Raw genomic sequence first — 16939 nt, 5'->3', positions numbered from 1 at the left:
ATTACGAATCACCATAAGCTTTGCGAAGAAAGAACAATCTGATAGATGGCGAGCCAGAAAGATTGGTGTGGAGATAGCTATGCTTAGAGGGATAGCACCTCCTAGTGGAAAAAAAACGGAATGCATTAAACAAACAAAAAATAAATTGATATAATTCATATAAACCTGCATTTTTACACATGTAGGTCGAGAAATATGTACTTATGTCAGGAGGCTGAAACTAGTGAGAGTTTACATGATGGTCCACCATCCTGCTGCTACGGGTACCCCAAAATATCAAAAACTTTGTGAAAGTTTGGGGAACAAAATGTGAAGCAACTTGGTGCGGTGTGGTCACTTTAAGGCACCGTACTTTGTAATCTTATCATCTTCTCATTGTTCATAGCACTACCCAATGCAGCCACTGGTCAACTATTACACAATGTCCCACCAAACTAGGGGTTTGCAACCCAAAATTTTGAAAGCTATATTGGACCAAAAAATAAATAAAAATAAAAAATAAAATAAAAAATAAAAAATCTCAATTTATTTGGGTGCCGCATTTGGTTTTCCGTGATTTTTTTGTGTTTTGTTTTGTTTCTGTTTGTTATGAAAACGTTAAGAATGTTTGCATCATGTTAGTCATCCTACAAAAAACATAATTTTCCAATATCAAACATTTTGGTAAACTCGCCAGGGAGCCACTAAGGGGCGCCAAAGAGCCAGACGCAAATCCAGAGCTACTAGTGTATAAACCCCGCTCAACATGCACACTAGCTTTTTGAACCAGAACTTAAAATCGCTGACAAAAGTGTGACCCTGGCTACTGCAACAGAGCCAACAACATCATGAAGTACTCCTCTCACATTATCGTTTGCTCTCAGATAGGCGCTACAGGTCACTTAAACCAAGGATGGACCGGCACAAAGACAGTGTCTCCCGTCACCACCCTAATCAAGGAAAATGGTGAAGTTGGGTCATTATGGTCATTATTTTCCTCAAAAACAGCTGCCATTCGGGAATAGATTATTTAGTTTTCAATGTTTTCGTTTGTTGAATATTCGTTCAAGATACAAGTAATTATAGATACAATCTCAATCCGCGAGGGAATTAATATCGTATAAAGGGTGCCCAGTGTATTCATCAAAATATGACAGCGAGTGACAAATTCCGACTCACCTACGTTATCTGACTGGGTCACAAGAAGGTTAAAAATGTGAAAAACACGTGGTTAACTTAAACATGTGTATAATACAAAACACCTTATAAAAGCATAACTAGTTTTTGCGATATTCCATGTTTTGATTTTACAATCCTTGCATATTCTTTACTATTTTACCAATACAGAACTTGCATTTTGCACAAAAGTGAGTGTAATGGAAACATACCTAATGCTCTTCCTAGCCGTTAAATAAGTTGAAAATTAGGTAGTGTCGTCCGAACAATATTAGTACGGAATCACCTTGCCCACGCAGTTTGCGTCTGCCTCATTACTTTTTTTAATAGCCTTAGATGACAGACTAGTCGTAGACGATGTCTCCTGAGACCTTCTAATAAACCCCTCAGTAACACCCCTACCCTCTTCCGTTTTGTTTTACTTGCTTCCCAGTATTGTGTCCAGCCATGTAGCAAACAGGTGCTTGAGCTGTTTTTTTTTTCCATTTGGTCCCTGAACACGGAACCTTCTGGTCGCAGACACAGCATTGAGAGCTGTTGCCACATAAACCGTTCGACCTCACAAGCAGTCCTCATAGGGTTTGTCTGCAAAATGATAATATTTGCTTGAAAAGCTGAGAAGAAATGTCAGAAGGTCCCCTGGTGGACAGAGGGACAGGGTCTTCACCTGTTGCTGGGGGAGAGGTTAATGCTCTCAGGTCAGAGGTTGTTTCCACAAGGTCGGTCAGAAACTCTTACTTTAAGGGGTCAGAAGGGTTGTCATGCTCAATGTTCAAGACAACAGTCAGAGCTTTGATTGACATGATCTTTTCCCACTATTATCCCAAAGATAAGATTATAATGAATTCAAAATAAACAATTTAATAGATGGATTGAGAGAATAGAAACCAAAAGAGAAGCTTATCTTGACCCTGTCCCCTTCACTGTGTAAACCACTGGTCTCAAACTCAATTTATCTGGGTGCCGCATTTCGTTTTCCGCTAGAATGTTCTCAAATATGTTTATTTTTTTAGCACTAAATGAGATGAAAATGAATACATATACTGAAAATGAATAAAAAAAAAGAATCAATGATGAGTAAATAGCAGCATGGCGGCACAGTGGTTAGTGAGTGTGCAGCATAATTCTGATGCATGAGATTGGACCTTCCTGTGTGTAGTTTACATGTTCTTCCATTGCTTGCGCGGGTTTCCTCAGGGCACTCCGATTTCCTGCCACATTCCAAAAACATGCAAGTCAGGTTGATTGGCCGGTTTAAATTGTCCCTATGTGTGAATAAGCGAGCGAATTGTTTATCTCTGTGTGTCCTTCGACTGGCTGGCAAGCAGTTCAGGGTGTCCCCTGCCCACTGCCCGAACATAGCTGGGATGGACTCCAGCACTCCCGCGACCCTACTGAGGATAAGCGGTGCAGATAACGGATGGAAGGAATAGAAAAATAAAATATTAAATAATTAAGGGGATATAAATGACTGACGAAACCACATATAGATTCTGACTAGACAAAATGCATCGATCGTATTCAGTTCGATTGCCTTTATAAACAGTTATTTAACTTTTAACTTTTTAAAAACAAATGGAACAGTGACCACAAACTGTTCTGCACATGGTTTATTTTGCTTAATCCTTGCTGTGAGAAAAATCAACAAAAATGACCCCAAAGAATAAAAACGAATAATATAAAATATAAGTATGAAAAATAAGTACTGGAAAATATAGAGAAAGTACAAACGCCAGCGAAATTTGTTAAAAATGTAAGAAAAATAGAATGAAAAGTATTGAAAATCATGAAAAAATGCTGAAAAGTATAAAAGTACATATCACGCATAAGCAAGCTAAGCGGCCGCTTAGGGCCTCGGAAACACTAGGGGGTCCCCAGGATCGGTTACCTTTTTTGGGGGGCCAACATTGTCCTTATCGTCACTTTGTGTATCCACTCAGAAATACATCTCCAGAAAAACAAACAAAAACATACTATATAATAACTACAAAACTAAATATCAAATATAGTGCTTGAAAACAGGGACCTCATTTATTATTTTGCCTCCATTCTGAGAATAAATAAAATAATATAGAATTACTACAAAAATACTACTACAGTAATACTATAGAACAAAATGCTACAGAAATACGACATATGCATGGAAATACTACAAAATACAACAGATAGAGTACAGAAATATTTAAAAAACAACACTACAGTAATACTCCAAAATACCGTGATCAAAAAACTACTGTAATAATACAAAAATACTACAGATATAAGACAAAAAAACTACTTTCCAATTACAACAAAAGTACCACAGAAATACTAAAAAAATACGTACTACAATGAAAATACTACATCAAAATTATTTCAGAAATACTACAAAAATAAAACTAAAGTACACTGGAAGAAACTACAGAAATTTAATAAAAATCCGACTTCAGCAATATTAAAAAAAGCCTAGAGTAATACTTTAAAACTATATAACAATCAAGTGCTTAAAACAGGGACATAATATACTATTTTGCTCTAATTGTGGTTGTTTCAAAACCAACTTAATGACACTAATCCATTTAAAAAGAAGTATAACGTGTCACATGCGGCCCCCGACTCTAAACAGTTGCCCACCCCTGGACTAGAACATGGAATGAGTTCTAGTAGGTATGCAAAATAATAAGTAAAAGCGGGCCCCATGAAGGTTTAGGCCGGTCCTGCTCAAAAGTATGAAATTAAAATATAAAAGTGAGCAAAAATCAAAATATAAAAAAAAAAAATGAAATGACCGAATAGGAACTGGAAAATTACAAAAGAAATAGACCAAATCAACCCAAGAAACAGACAGAAAACAACCCCAAAAAAATCAACCAATACCACATTAAAATAAATAAAACCGAATTAACAGTTAGCCAGTGGGTGTTGTGTCAAAGACCCCTGGTTTAAACACTTACACAATGATAAATTAAGGGTTAATACTAATATGTTTAGTGTTTAGGGTACGTTAATAGGAAGGACTGCATTATTTCTGAATAGATTAATTGTTAAATCCATTATGTTGCGAAATAAATAAATAAATAAAAACGTTTCCACTGTTACCCGTGTTCCCTGCCCATAAAATGTTAAGGAACAGTTTTAGCTCAGTGAGTTTAAATAAATTAGAATAATTCCAATTGTTAACCTGATGATTGTATAAACATTATTTAAAGTCATAGAAACTGCAGAAAGGCACACTGACGTTTGAAATGGTAGGCCTACATATTAATTTGTTTTTGTTGGAGGTTATGGTGAACTAAAAATAAAACAAAATTTTAAAAAATGTCAATTGTGAGTTTTATAATAATGAGGGTTTTCTTAACACCCTTTGTTGTCAACACATTTTCCTTTTTCAAGATGATGTTGCAAAAAAGCATGTACAAAACTCCATCAACCATTATTTACATTTTGGAACATTCCTCGGAATATAGAATATATAACATTTCTATTATGATTTATTTCGAAATAGTTATAACACTGCAACAAATTCATTTGGCATATATATATGGTCAGTGAACCAAGACGCATTAAAGGAAAAAAAAAAGAAGTATTTTTTTATTTGCTTTGCCAAACAAAAAAATAAACATTCACAATTTTGTTACAGTGGCAAATAAATCAATTTTAGTCATATTTCTTCCAGTAAATCATGAAAATAATCAAGGGATAGGGAAGTAACAATATAAACTGCCTGTTCTAGTAGCGGTACCAGTTATTGGTGCTTTATACACCTAATTTTGAGTGATTAGTATTCAACTCGTTGGCTGAAACCAGTATCCGATGCCATATAGAGGCTATCGGAATATAATATTTAATCATTCAATGACCAGAAATGTATGCTAACGAGGGTCACGGATGATCTGGAACTAGAAATGTAAAATTACAACAATAATAGATACTATTTATGTCATACATAAAGAAAGAAATGTCGGAAAGTGAATGTATACTATTTTAGGGTAAGGGTGTATTGGACAAAGGATGTCGAACTCAGTTTGGCTCCTGGATCCAGACGTTTTGTTCTCTGGCCGGCCGAAATAATTTGAATAGCGTAAACTCCAATTTTTTAGACTTACCCTACATAATAATAATAATAATAATAATTTACATATTACAATCACGGATGACAAAATATATTTTCTAAATACAACTTGTGTATTCACGAAGAATGGGAACATCTATTTTTATGTTTGGCTTTTAATGTGTTAACTGGTTTAGTTTAACAGTCTATTGAATGCAGTTTTACACCTGAACCAACTTACCACGCTATACAAAGTCAACACTGACCTCTGGCGGAGAGCATTTGGTTCTTTTGATAGAAATTGCCCTAAAAACTCACTTCTTATTATGACATACTCAGAAATATATGGCAGGCCAGATCAAACCATTCAACGAGCCTGATCTGGCCAGGGGGGCCATGTGTTTGACATGAACCGCATGGGTTGTCGGGGAACGAATGAGGACGCAACTCTGGAACGCAATACTTTCCGTAGGCCCAACTAATCAGCTTGTTGATATTGGTTTGTAAAAAATGGTTGTATGGAATATCCCTAATAATACTTACGATACTTAATAAGCAAAATAACAATACCAGTCATAATCCTGCAATATCTGGTTTATAATTCGCAAAATATCCTGGCCCGTAAGAGAGAGATAAAACCTGCTGCGAGGTCATTGGGCTCAGAGTACCGGGCCGGTGTGTCACAAAGCAATAGCGCATGCCGAACAGATAACTAGGCCATCATGTAACACGTCCCCAAATAACCTGTACTTGTAAGGCCTTTTTAATGGTACAAGGGGCGTCCTCCACTTTTAGCCACATTTATCTCCGGGGTTTGGATTTGAGGGCTAATTAGCTTGAAAAACAATAGCTCCCCTGATCACCATTCCATTGTGCTCCGTGCCATTGTGCGCTGGATCTGATTACCAACTTGTGATAAACAAGGAGCTAAATTAGATGTGCAGTTGTTGCCATTGTCCCCGATTTGTGATACCTAACCCGGCGCTCTGCTCGGACTTCTTTGTAGGCAGTATGTCCGCGCCAAATCGGGCGGGCAATCTCGAAAGAGTCCCTGCGGTCCCGGATGGGGTAAGAGTGTATGGTAACTGACAGTTGCCCGAGTCTCTGCGGTCACCTTCAACTGGCAAGGCCGAAGTGTAATTAAGCCCATGAGTGCAGCGGCCGGCTTCAGATGGAATATTAATGGAGCTTTGATGGATGGAGTCAAAAGTGATTTCTCGTGGCGGAGCGTGGGTCGCAGGCCAGCTGGTCATGGGTCAGAGCGACGGATGTTAGGCAGATGTTTACAAGCCGTCATAGCCAGTGTTGGGCAAGTGCCTGGAAAAATGAATGAGTTACAGTTACTAGTAACTTCATTTAAAAAGTAATTCAGTGAACCCCCAGACTATTGACCCAAAAATGTAGTGCTTTACTTTGATATTAATAATCTTTTTACAAATCAACAGTAGTGGGGCCCAAAAATATCTGAATCATCTGATGTTGATTATAATTTGTCCATGAATGCTTATTAAATAATTTCAAATTACCTGACAGCTTCCTTTCATTTTTTTTTGCCCTGGTTGTGCTGCTTCCACATGTGCGGTTTCATTCCCAAGCATTAAACCAATCACATATCAGCAATCACTTGTTGCCAGGCTCGGAAATCTACCCGGAGGCCTTCACAATCAGTTCTCTTGATGCTGAAACATGAAATAATGGAAATATGCCTATTGGTTTAGACAGTGGTATTTTGAGTTGGTGGAGCCAGGGCCTTCAAGCTGGCCTAAGGAAGCGGTAGTTTCACAAGCTATGATTGGCTATGGCAAGAGTCAGAAACCTAAGGCTTGCGAGCCATATACGTCTATTTGAATGAGAACATATTGCTGGACGATAAAATGCTATTAGTACAGATTATTTTGTAGCGTTTCAAATCAGGTAACTTCATTATCGGGTTTTTGGGGTTTTTAAGGGTTATTGATCTATCTTCGTTATTCATTATCCATTATCCGTTATCGGTCAGTTCTTAATACGCTACAAAGCCTAGGAGCCGGGACACTTACTCTCAGCCAAAAGGCCAAGCTAAGGTCCTAGCCCTATAGCCTTGCTGCGATCATTGCAAATGCACCGTTCCCGGAGGTACTGCAATACCGGGCTGATGCGTGGAGTGGGCAGAGCAAGCTCTTATTCCATCTCTGGAATACAAAAATCAAAGGCCAAGCTAAGGACCTAGCATCAAAGCCTAAAGCCGGCCAAGCTAAGGACCTATTGGTGAGTGCATTGTCAGAGCTGCTTTAAATGGGTCTCCTGTTTGGTCCAGTATACAAAGGGCACATTTTCACCTACAGTTTACAGTCAAGGTGTAACACCAACAGACCCTGTTTTAACTGTACATCTCTACAGAATCCTTTATATAGAAGCTCATTTAAATAATGTACGGTCATTGCTAAGACACGCTTTATAAAATTTATTTTTAAAAAATCAAACAACAAACTGTAATTACCCACGAATGCTAGCCAAACACACAGAGCAATCTGATTGGGTGAAGGGTCGGGGTGGGCGGAGCTATGCTCACAGCATGCTTCACTACGCAAACCGCCCTGCCCAGTCCCGGACATTTACACAATTTAGCAGTCTCAAGAAACTGTAGGGTGGCACCGTTTAACATAATGAGTGCTATATTGAAGGAAAAATAGAATACAGACTAAACAAAAAACATTGTTTTACCTACAACACAGTCTGACAAATATGCAGTGGTTGACAAATTACCCATCCGAACAATCTGCACAACAGATGGCACATCCATGTGTAACCGTCATCTCTCTCTGTCTCTTTCCTGTCAGTGAATGAAATTATCACACAATTTGTCTATCTGTGCATTATATGTATATAGGAAATATATTTTTAAATAAAATTATAGTCCCAAATAGTTATCCTAATTTTAACTAAATGTACCCGTAACTTGATTATGTATTTTTTTCTGTAACAGAATACAGTTACATGTTTTTGGGTATCCTTATTACACTGGTCATAATCTTTACTGATTGAGCTTGATTGATAATTGTACCTCAAAAAAAAAAAAAAAAAAACTCAAGTTCCATTGATGTTCATTGTTGGTGCGGAATTAGCTCAGGAGGTAGAGCGCTCGTCTTGGGATCAAAATGTTGCAGGTTCGATTCCCGGATGATCTGTGTTATATGCCGAGGTGTCCTTGGGCAAGACACTGAATCCATAATGCCCCTGATGGTAGGTAGTTGCCTTGCATGGCTGACGCTGCTATGCAAGTTAGTTAGTGTGTAAAAGGGAAAAGTGTCAAGCACATTGTAAAACGCTTTGGGAGGTCTTCATTGAAAGAACTGTACAGGCCACAATTATGCTATCCCCTGATCTAAAAACGGCATGCAGGTAAGGACAAACTCAAAAACCTCAGCATAAGGAAAAAAACAATCCTTAAGAAGGGGTAACCACCCTCCCTGGTTGATCAGACTGAAATAAATGTTGCACTGGGTAACAATACAAAACATCCATCCATCCATTATATGCACCGCTTATCCTCAGTAGGGTCGCGGGGGTGCTGGAGCCCATCCCAACCATCTCCGGGCAGTGGACAGGGGACACCCTGAACTGGTTGCCAGGCAGTCACAGGGCACACAGGGGCAGAAAATTCACTCGCTAGGGACAATTGGGATCGGCCAAATAACCTGACATGCATGTATTTGGAATGTGGGAGGAAACCGGAGTGCCCAGAGGAAACCCACGCAAGCACGAGGAGAACATGCAAACTCCACACAGAAAGGTTGGTAGCTGGATTTGAACCCATGACCTCAAAACTGTGCCGCACACGGACTAACCAACCTAGTACTGCCCCAATACAAAACATTGTAGGCAAAACATATAAGCATTGATGATATGTAAAACTCTTCAAGAAGTTAAAAAAGTCCAAGACAGTGATGACACAGCTTCCCAACTCAGCCAGCTGGGCAATGCTGGTGATGAATGAAAAAAAAAACATCGCCTTTTCCAAGTGAATGGTCTTGTTTCCCTCAAAGCAAAGGAGGGGTTTTGTGAGTCCCCAAAGGCAAGAAAATACAGGCTGGCTCAGTTTGCAACGATGCCACCATTGGCAGAGGAACACCGTATCAACTGGCTGGCATGTCAAGTATTTATTGTTAATGGTGCAGCTTTGAGTAGCATCCATGTAGGGGGGGTGTCATTTTGATGTGAAGACACCCAATGACAGAGACTGCTTTTCTGGTGGATCTGTGGATCCTTGATCTTTGCTGATCCTGAGGAGTCAGCTGTTCATTTCACCCCTCTCTGGTGTCCTGTTGGTATTTATTTTTGTTTTCTTAGATCCTCATATTAAGCATTCCATGCAGTACTAACATGATTTTAGGAACCCATTTTACAGTTCCTTCGCGTAGTAAAAACCCTCTTTTGATAGGTGGAATCAACTCTAAGTGTCGTTATTCTTGGTTTTTCTCAGGTTGTGGCTATTTTCTTATAACATTTTCAGCACTTATTTTACATGGAAAGTACTCACTTCTACCAATAATCTTGTGTTTACAGAACTTTATATCAAGCTTTAGTGTAACTTAAAATAGGCTCAGAACACAATCCTTTTTTTTCATATTTTAGATAATGATGAGCTTGGGAAAATGAAATCATATTTTACTTTTGTAGTTGTCTATATTGCAAATGTATTTTACTCAGGGTTGGGTAGGGTTACTTTAACTTGATTACTTTTAATTACTTTTGGATTACTCCAATACCAAATATGCTAATAAAAGACAAAATAAACTAAATATGAATAAAATGATGACTCACAACACGTGGTAAGCTTTCTCTCCTGGCTTTGATCTCTTTGATCTTTGGCAAAACTAACATAAAATGCGACAGAAACAAAATGAAAATAAATCCAAACAGCTTGCCAAAATCAATTTTGCCGTTCCATGTATTCCGTTACTCCCAAGCCTGCACAAAATGTAGTAATTGTATTCATATTTAGTTTTTCTTGTTTTTTATTAGCATACTTGGTATTGGAGTAATCCAAAAGTAATGGAAAGTAATCAAGTTAAAGTAACCCTACCCAACCCTGCTTGTACTGCACCAAAAATTGATGCTCTTTGAAGACGTATAAACAAGAGTTTACTTCTCTTAAACCAGGGGTGCTCATTCTTTCTCAGTATGTAAAAATTATTTAGGTGAGAAACATGTGATTTTTAACTTTTATGTGTAAGTAACCACAGCACTATTTTTCATATGAAGGAGCTTTATTTGTTGAGTAATTGGCGTGTTGGAAAATCCCTGAGGAAGAACATATTGGATCGCAGACGCTGAAGTAAATACATTTCAGGATTTTGCAAGAATCCGCATAGTATATTTTCCAATAGAAGTATTAAGTATTACACGCTTCCATTTATTTGGCATGATTGATTCCCGTACATTATGCTTACCAAAACCTCTGTAAAGGGTCTTATGGAAAAGCCTTAAATGGTACATTTTAATAAGAAAAGGAAATATTTTAAAAGTGGACATAGATGACATAGCTGTAGTTAGATTGTTGAAATTATCCATGCTCTAGACCAGGGGTGGCCGACCCGGTCCTCAAAGCCGTATGTCCTGAATGGTTTTGGAGCTTTTCTGCTTAAATACAGGTGAGTCCAATCACCTGGGTCATTATCAAGCTCTTTCACAGCTTGCTAGCAAGCTTTAAATTTGCATCACATGAGTTGGGGAAGAGTTGCCTCTAAAACATTCAGGACACGCGGCTCTTGAGGACTGGGTTGGCCACACCTGCTGTAGACCAAGGGTCGGGAACGTATGTTTCGCGAGCGGGAAATGGCTCTTTTATAAGAACGTCTGGCTCTGCGATCAAATCCGAACATGCATATCTTCTCTGTATCTTTCCAATTTTGGTGTATGCAACGCTGTCGCGGTAAAATACCCGCATGGTGTGGTCCAGTATATAAAGAGCAAAGTCAAGTCAAGTCAAGTCATGTTTATTTGTATAGCCCTTAATCACAAAGAGTCTCAAAGGGCCGCACAGATCAAAGACTATTGCAAATTACTGACTATTATGACACCATCCCCTCATCTAAAACCGACATGAGGGCAAATAATACACATATTATCTGTCGTGATTACTGATTCAGGGCACCTGCGGTTGCCCCGTTGGCGCCAACAGCCACGGGACCTGATTGGCTGTTGGACTCTTTTTCAACTCCCGTCTTCCGAAAGGAACCCGTCAGACCGTCTGCGAACCTATGCTCTCAGCTAGGCAAGCTTTTGTACTCTCCGACACGATCCTGCCCTGTTTCCTGCCTGATACCCGTTGCCGACCTCTTTTCTGGACCTGTTTCTGTTTTTGCTCCTCTGCCCCGGCCATCGACCTGTTTTTCCCGCTGCCAACGACTACCCTCGCTCGACATGGTAGTGCTATCTGCTACCTGTGACCGACGATCATCGGATCGTGGATGCAAGCACTGTTCTCTTTCTTAATAAAAACTGAGTAAAAAGAACACAATTGGATCCCGTCTCCGTTCCTGGTCCGTGACAATTATCAACATAAAATACAGGTTTTCCATATGCTATAGGGTAAAAGTGTGTTTTAAGCTTAGATTTGAACATTTCCACTGAGGTTGCAGATCGAATCTGAAAAATCTCAAGTTCAAACTACAGTTTACACACAAAGATGGCTGTACGTCTCAATGTAATCCTGTATATAGGAAATCATTAAACAATGTATGTTCACTGTTGAGAGATTGTATGATGAAAACCCTGACAACAAACTGTAAACTCCTGAAAACCCCAGGCAAGCCCCCACAGCAATTTGATTGGGTGAGTGGCAGAGGTGGGTGGGGGATCACATAGCTGTTGCATACTGCAGTAAATTGTGACCTTTTTACAAAAGAACTGCTTGCACCTTGTTCTGAAACCATTATTCAAAACAAAAAAATGACAGTTGAACCATCACCGATCTGAAGTAACTGCGGAAGGGAGAGCAATTCAAAGAGGTGTATTTGTTGATATGGGACACAGGCTCTGGCATGATTATTATTATTTCATAGACTTTATCAAGTCATCAAATGTCACACAGAGAAATTGCATGTGCTACATAATTTGGGTTTGACTGTTCTGTTGAATTTGGTCTTAAATTATTTGGTATGGCTCTCATAAAATATCTAAATATTTTGCATCCATGGCTTATCAAGTCAAGTCACATTTATTTATATAGCCCTTAATCACAAAAAATGTAGGCACAGGATGTAGCCCTTAATCACAAAAAGGACTGCACGGGATTACAATGACACAGTTACCTGATCTTAAACCAATATGCGGGCAAGGAACAACCCAAAACCTCAGCGTGAGGAAAAAGAGAAACCTTAAAAAAGGAGCTCACAAGTGGTAATCCCCCTTCCAGGATGACCAGGGTGAATCACAATTAGCATTACTATACACAAGCATAGTAATCACTAGGTAACATGTTGAAAATGTCTCCCTAAAGTGCATGAGAGCAGCGAAGCCCCCAGCCTGTAAACTATTTCAGAAAGTCTATGACGGCCACGACGCAGTTTCCCATCTCTGCCAGCTGGTCCATGCAGGCGTTCACATGCTTCAGGTCAAACGCTGGTCCTTTGACTCATCTCCAAATTGTCCTTCTCCTTCGTATCACCACCAGGCAGGCAGGCGGTAAAAGACAGGACAATACAGAATATGAGGTGGGCATTATTGAGTCAAAAGGTTCCAGACCTCGTCCGTAAACTGATCAAATCCTAAAGAGTACGATGGCAACGAGGTCAAGACAAAGAACAACTGCAAGACGCTTGTTATGTGTCGGCGGCTCGTGCCACTGGGACCTTGGAGCCATTCCTGGCATCCCACTCCGGCAGCACGCTTAAGGGGGTCTCTCGTCCCACGGTACCCATCTTGTCCATTGCCACCACTCTATTATGTTTAGACCTCCCTACGCTTGGCGCTTCAAAGGCCCTCGATCGAAAATAATCAAAAAACTGAAACAAATCAACAAAAAAGAATGGGGGGACAAAAATGAGGTGACGCCAGTGTAGGGTGAAAGGGTGCAAACGGGATTCTGCATCTGTTTGGATCTGTCAGCGCCTTGTCGGCGAAACGCCACGAGGCCCTGTTGTGTCTTTACCGTGATGCTACAGAATAGCTAAGATAGCCGAGGGTGCATTAGATCATATCCTTTTCCATCTAATTGGCATAGGGCGCACCATGCCTGGAATACCACAAGTTGTACTAAAAACAATCAGAAAATGTCAGACATGTAACACGACAGGCAAGTACGGCGTAATGTTTTCGGAGAATGTTCATCTTGTGAGCTCCTGCTGAGTGAGTTCTGTTATGACAGCACAATAGTCGGGCTTGTTTGTGCAGGCACCGGGCATTATAAGTCATCGGTTTGACACTGAAGACGCTCACCTTATACAGATGGACATTAATAAGGTAGATACAATTTAAATAAAACGCACATCAAATTATATAAAATGTATTTCTAAAGCACCATTTGGGCAATTAATTGTCAAAGTGCTGTATAAAAAATTAGAGTACAATAAGACCCCTTTATCCCCACCCAACAACGCGAAACATCTAATACACACAAGCACATAACAATACAAAATAACTAGTAATGGAAAAAAATATTATTATGGGAGGCACAGACTAACCATGTGAGGAATGGGACTTACCCACACTGATAGTGATGGCATCAGACTGCCTCACAATTTCCCGATATTGAACCTCACCCTACCAATGCAGCATCCATCCATCCATTACCTGCACCGTTTATCCTCAGTAGGGCCGCGGGGGTGCTGGAGCCCATCTCAGCTGTCTTCGGGCAGTGGTCAGGGGACACCCTGAACTGGTTGCCAGACAGTCGCAGGGCACACAGGGACAGACAATTTGCTCGCTCAATCACACCTAGGGACAATTTGGACCGGCCAATTAACCTAACACGCATGTTTTCGGAATGTGGGAGGAAACTGGAATGCCTGGAGGAAATCCACGCAAGCACAGGGAGAACATGCAAACTCCACACAGGAGGTTCGATCTCATGACCTCAGAACTGTGCCGCACACATGCTAACCAATGCACTGCCGTGCTGCTGCCAATGCAGCATACATTGCAATCAAAATACTAAAATCTAAAAACAATGATAAAAAAACCCTAAGTAGAGTACCTATTTTACTGCAAATATTTAGAAAATAGAGTCAGTATTATAAACAAAGTGTTAACAGGCTCTCTAAGAAAGAAGGCCTTTTGGCAATGTTGCCATAGTGACAACAGATTGAAAGGTTTTTGTTCAGGAATGGTAAAAGGTTTGCATTTCAGGTTGAAGCTTGTTGCTCTCTGTAAGGCAAGCTTTTTTCAGGTGTTTATGTAAATGTATGATGTTGCCACAGTAACGGACCACTTTGAAAGTCCACATTGCACTGCACTTTCCTGCCTCTGTCATTTTTAGCTTCTGGTAGGGAATGGGCAGATTGATTTGGTTGAAATATCTTTCTCTCCTAACCCTCTGCTCTGCCTGGCAGGCAGAATGCTGCAGGTCTGCGAGTTTCCAGCTAGGGAAAGGGGCTAAAAGTTTGCCTGTCGGTCACTGACATGGGCATACACTAAGAGAATAGATGAGGGAGTTTGGCGGTTTGCTTTAGAAAAGGGTGCTTTGAGGAAATTGGTGGAGCAGCGAAGTATCAATCCCAGGGCAATAGTATCGATCAGATCCAAGTAATTGCTTTTTTATCGATATAATTTATGATATTGAATCGATCCCTTACAGATCTATTGCTTACTTTTGTTTATTTGAGATTTCTTTTGCAAAATTGTTTCCACAGAAAAAAAAAAGAATAAATGCAGACGTTCAAAATTTGGAGTTCATTTTTTGTTTTCTTAGAGAGTGTCAATGGTGAATTGTGGAGTCTGTGAGTGTCACTGCCCGCCTTGATTGTGATGGCTCTGAGCTGAAGGGAATTTAAAAAAAAAAGCTTAAAATTAGAATTTGTCTTTACTGTCATTGATAAAACATATTTTGGGAACATTTTTTACATTGAGAATAGACTTGGCATTTCTGCGTGAACACGTAATACACAAAAGCACAATAAAAGAATAAAGAGTCAAAAATACTCTTATGGTAATGGTTGGAGACTGGCCTAAGTTTCTAATGCGTCAGAAAAGCAGTGTTCATTTTACCTCTGAAAAGTGATGGGTCCCAACAGAGATCTATGGCTCCCCAAAATTTAGTGTTATCGAGGTTGAAATTGTAAATCTGCGACAAATATATAAAGAAATATATAAATCTATATACTCCTTCAGTTTTAATCATCACACTTAATTGGTAATACAAAGCGGTTATCACTTCAGATTTTTCAGTTCACAAAAGTATTGTATACTGTATTATACAAAATAATATTGCTGAAATATTAGTCTATATATTCATGCAGTTTTAATCACTTGATTTTTCAGTTCATATATTCTTTGTGGTTTGCTGTCCCGCCACAGTTGGAATGCCTTCTCAAGGTCCAATTGGAGCAACGGAATTTTCATAGCTAATTTGCGGTTTTCATTGTCGTTGTGCCGATCCAGTGTGCTCTTCTGAAAGTTCTATTGCGAAATGATTTATGCAATCCAGTTTTTTTGTCACGCTAGGTGCACGCATCACAGAACATGTAACCTCCATTATCATCCTCCCCATAGCGTAACCAGGAATATAATTGTGTCAATTTTGGCAGAAAAGTCCTTTTTTTGCTAGAGTATTCTTTTGTTTATCTTTCATTGAATCGTTCGCTTCAAAACACGTGTTTTCCTTGCCTTCGCGGTCTTCTGAAGAATTTCTCCGCTGTTTTTTCATGCCAGAATTATTGCCGTTGTTACCACTTTCTGTATTATGTTTCAACCTATTACCGACACTGAAGAAATTACCAATTTTTTTGTTGATTTGCACCTAATACCAACTGTTTTTACGGAGGCATACTTCTCTTTCACTCGACAACCACCAAAACAATGACGTCATCTCGAAGAACGAGATCTCGTTTGCCGAGATCGGTGCGAGACCAAAACAACAATGGCGGATCTGCCTGACGAAAAGTTTGGAGTGCGGTAAATCTTTGTTTAACAAAAAAAAGTAATCAGGTAATAATGACAATTTGGTGTCAAAAAAGTTGCGTCCTGGGGACGCACGTTGATCTGACACAATGCGTCCCCAGCAAAAATGATGTGTCTAGCACGCAGGGACGCGGGCAAACGAGAACACTGGAAAAGCTGAGTCAATGTTGAATAGTTCTCTTTTACTCATCAGGACATCGGTGAGCCATGCAGGATGTTGTGAAATAATTACCTCTACGATCTTAATAGGACGTTTAAAACATACTTTAAGTGATTCTAGTCATTGGTATGCAACCCATTACTTCGGAATGGCTATACATCACAGTGTACGTTCATTTTTTTAGCAAAACTGATTGTTGACGAAAGAACGCTGTCAGGACATCTGGCATATGATTGATTAATGGAAGGACATGTACTTACAAATGGTTCAGGCGATAATTATTGATATACTTGGAGGTATAAACTAAACATTATCCTCCCCTCCTAATCTGGTAATCTCTTAAGATTCCTAAAAAGCGTATTCTCAATTTAGCTTCGTTGTCCGTTGTAGCTACGTGCACAGAGGCTCCTGTCAAGTGAGGCACACTAAGATTTACAAAGAAATTAACCTACATCATATTTAGTATTTGATCGGAAGAGCAGGAAACCAATATA

General features: G+C 39.5%; 1 pseudogene; it reads right to left on the bottom strand.

The window, feature by feature from the left end:
• Positions 1-7278: 7278 nt before the first annotated feature.
• Positions 7279-7422, bottom strand: LOC148358811 (U2 spliceosomal RNA; annotated as a pseudogene).
• Positions 7423-16939: the final 9517 nt, after the last annotated feature.

This window comes from Urocampus carinirostris, chromosome 10, assembly GCF_059441175.1.
Source record: "Urocampus carinirostris isolate Australia breed hairy pipefish chromosome 10, RoL_Ucar_1.0, whole genome shotgun sequence".
NCBI lineage: Eukaryota > Metazoa > Chordata > Actinopteri > Syngnathiformes > Syngnathidae > Urocampus > Urocampus carinirostris.
The sequence above is the reverse complement of the archived record's forward strand: the minus strand, read 5'-3'. Positions and strand labels throughout refer to the sequence as shown.